The following is a 3,554-nucleotide window of genomic DNA, read 5'->3' as shown; positions in this document are numbered from 1 at the left end:
TGGACGAACGGATTCCCGCTCGCCACCGATTGGTTTTGATCTAATAAAAGCGTTCCTTCCATCTCTGGTCGGAACTCTGTTTTGCATGTATTAGCTCTAGAATTACCACAGTTATCCAAGTAAATGTGGGTACGATCTAAGAAACCATAACTGATTTAATGAGCCATTCGCGGTTTCACCTTAATGCGGCGTGTACTGAGACATGCATGGCTTAATCTTTGAGACAAGCATATGACTACTGGCAGGATCAACCAGGGAGCTTCGGAAAGTCTCTCTCGTGATCTTTTCATATCGCCGCCGCCGGTTCGCTCAGAGACCGGTCGGTCGACTTTACTTCTCCTCTCTCCTTCCTTCCTTACAGTTCCACCAAACTGTTTGCATTTATATAACACAACTTCATAAAATGCATTTTCATATATTTCGTTACGCTTTGCATGCATATTTCCAGCTTAAGTTTTTAAATATGCAACTTTAAAATTTTCGGAACACTCCTTTACCACTGACTGAGATAGTTCCCTCCGTTACTCTACATCTTCACAATTCAAAGAAATTTTAAGATCCATCACAATTCTCTTTTCCTTTTCTCCCTTAGAGACTTAAAATAGTATCCCACAATCGACAAAACACGATTCGTTCGCAGCGCACTACCTTCGTGCAAGTACCTCTAGCGCTAGGCATCCATCGTTTAGGCACGGATACTACACGCTGGGCATCATCGACGCATGGTCGAGAAAGCGCGGACAAGTGTCATGCCGGTCTTTTCGAGAAAGCGCCTATCGTTACTATTCATATCGAGAAAGTACGTACGAACGCCGGTTTCATCGATCTCAGACACCCGTATTTCAATCTTTGCTCGTGTCGTCCCAAATGCCCTCTCTCGACGGAGAGGAGCCGACAATTTTAGTTTAAAACAATTTATACAATCGCTCGGACTGTAAGAGTTGATGCATAGTAAAGTACGATTATACACGTTCGTGTATAAAAGTCTATCAGCGTCGCTTTGACGCGTATACCACATAAGAGCCATTCGGTCAAAGACACCGACTCGTGGCACTGCTGTATAGAGAAATAGTAGCGGAACGAAACACGGTGCGAAAACAGTTGAGAAAATCTCAAGGAGCGATGACTGCTTCTCGACCGAGGTCGAAGAATAGCCAAGCGCCCGACGCTGCCTCGACCGGCCGCCCGTACCGTTCGGTCTCTTATAGGTACCGAACGGCCGGCCGGGACGCCGGCGACGCACGGTCCACAGCACGCGCGCTTACGGGGGAAAACCGCCGCAACGACAGACCGCCCGGGCGACCCGCTGGAACTTAGACGGAAAACCACATTCCGAACAAATCACGATACAGCCCACTACGACAAATCGAACAAAGAATAAATGAAACATATATGTTAGTAGCATACCACAGGACGAATAAATACAAATATTTAATAATTTCAGGGCCGTATTGCCTCCCGGTCACATCGGTCCGGAACGAAAATTTCGAGCTATCCACACGTTAGGCACACCACCGTGTAGCTGGCATGCTAAAACACGCTGCTGTGTGCTCAAAGTGTACGGTCGTCGTGTCCGTTCTCGAGATAATAGAGAAGAACTGTTCGATACGTGCCGAAAGTTTCAAAGTCCCAGCGGCGTGTTGCTTCCCGGTCACATCGGTCCGGAACGAAAATTTCGAGCTATCCACACGTTAGGCACACCACCGTGTAGCTGGCATGCTAAAACACGCTGCTGTGTGCTCAAAGTGTACGGTCGTCGTGTCCGTTCTCGAGATAATAGAGAAGAACTGTTCGATACGTGCCGAAAGTTTCAAAGTCCCAGCGGCGTGTTGCTTCCCGGTCACATCGGTCCGGAACGAAAATTTCGAGCTATCCACACGTTAGGCACACCACCGTGTAGCTGGCATGCTAAAACACGCTGCTGTGTGCTCAAAGTGTACGGTCGTCGTGTCCGTTCTCGAGATAATAGAGAAGAACTGTTCGATACGTGCCGAAAGTTTCAAAGTCCCAGCGGCGTGTTGCTTCCCGGTCACATCGGTCCGGAACGAAAATTTCGAGCTATCCACACGTTAGGCACACCACCGTGTAGCTGGCATGCTAAAACACGCTGCTGTGTGCTCAAAGTGTACGGTCGTCGTGTCCGTTCTCGAGATAATAGAGAAGAACTGTTCGATACGTGCCGAAAGTTTCAAAGTCCCAGCGGCGTGTTGCTTCCCGGTCACATCGGTCCGGAACGAAAATTTCGAGCTATCCACACGTTAGGCACACCACCGTGTAGCTGGCATGCTAAAACACGCTGCTGTGTGCTCAAAGTGTACGGTCGTCGTGTCCGTTCTCGAGATAATAGAGAAGAACTGTTCGACACGTGCCGAAAGTTTCAAAGTCCCAGCGGCGTGTTGCTTCCCGGTCACATCGGTCCGGAACGAAAATTTCGAGCTATCCACACGTTAGGCACACCACCGTGTAGCTGGCATGCTAAAACACGCTGCTGTGTGCTCAAAGTGTACGGTCGTCGTGTCCGTTCTCGAGATAATAGAGAAGAACTGTTCGATACGTGCCGAAAGTTTCAAAGTCCCAGCGGCGTGTTGCTTCCCGGTCACATCGGTCCGGAACGAAAATTTCGAGCTATCCACACGTTAGGCACACCACCGTGTAGCTGGCATGCTAAAACACGCTGCTGTGTGCTCAAAGTGTACGGTCGTCGTGTCCGTTCTCGAGATAATAGAGAAGAACTGTTCGATACGTGCCGAAAGTTTCAAAGTCCCAGCGGCGTGTTGCTTCCCGGTCACATCGGTCCGGAACGAAAATTTCGAGCTATCCACACGTTAGGCACACCACCGTGTAGCTGGCATGCTAAAACACGCTGCTGTGTGCTCAAAGTGTACGGTCGTCGTGTCCGTTCTCGAGATAATAGAGAAGAACTGTTCGACACGTGCCGAAAGTTTCAAAGTCCCAGCGGCGTGTTGCTTCCCGGTCACATCGGTCCGGAACGAAAATTTCGAGCTATCCACACGTTAGGCACACCACCGTGTAGCTGGCATGCTAAAACACGCTGCTGTGTGCTCAAAGTGTACGGTCGTCGTGTCCGTTCTCGAGATAATAGAGAAGAACTGTTCGATACGTGCCGAAAGTTTCAAAGTCCCAGCGGCGTGTTGCTTCCCGGTCACATCGGTCCGGAACGAAAATTTCGAGCTATCCACACGTTAGGCACACCACCGTGTAGCTGGCATGCTAAAACACGCTGCTGTGTGCTCAAAGTGTACGGTCGTCGTGTCCGTTCTCGAGATAATAGAGAAGAACTGTTCGATACGTGCCGAAAGTTTCAAAGTCCCAGCGGCGTGTTGCTTCCCGGTCACATCGGTCCGGAACGAAAATTTCGAGCTATCCACACGTTAGGCACACCACCGTGTAGCTGGCATGCTAAAACACGCTGCTGTGTGCTCAAAGTGTACGGTCGTCGTGTCCGTTCTCGAGATAATAGAGAAGAACTGTTCGATACGTGCCGAAAGTTTCAAAGTCCCAGCGGCGTGTTGCTTCCCGGTCACATCGGTCCG

The 3,554-nt window shown here is 49.7% G+C and overlaps 1 non-coding gene across 1 annotated transcript in view; it reads right to left on the bottom strand.

Moving 5' to 3' along the window:
• LOC143154595 (small subunit ribosomal RNA) overlaps positions 1-258 on the bottom strand; it is a 1,924-nt gene extending 1,666 nt beyond the window's left edge. Inside the window, exon 1 of the ribosomal RNA XR_012994198.1 lies at positions 1-258. This exon is cut by the window's left edge and continues 1,666 nt beyond it. This is a non-coding gene — a ribosomal RNA (small subunit ribosomal RNA).
• Between the last annotated feature and the right edge of the window lie 3,296 nt (positions 259-3,554).

Source organism: Ptiloglossa arizonensis, unplaced genomic scaffold, assembly GCF_051014685.1.
Source record: "Ptiloglossa arizonensis isolate GNS036 unplaced genomic scaffold, iyPtiAriz1_principal scaffold0190, whole genome shotgun sequence".
Classification (NCBI taxonomy): domain Eukaryota; kingdom Metazoa; phylum Arthropoda; class Insecta; order Hymenoptera; family Colletidae; genus Ptiloglossa; species Ptiloglossa arizonensis.
The sequence above is the reverse complement of the archived record's forward strand: the minus strand, read 5'-3'. Positions and strand labels throughout refer to the sequence as shown.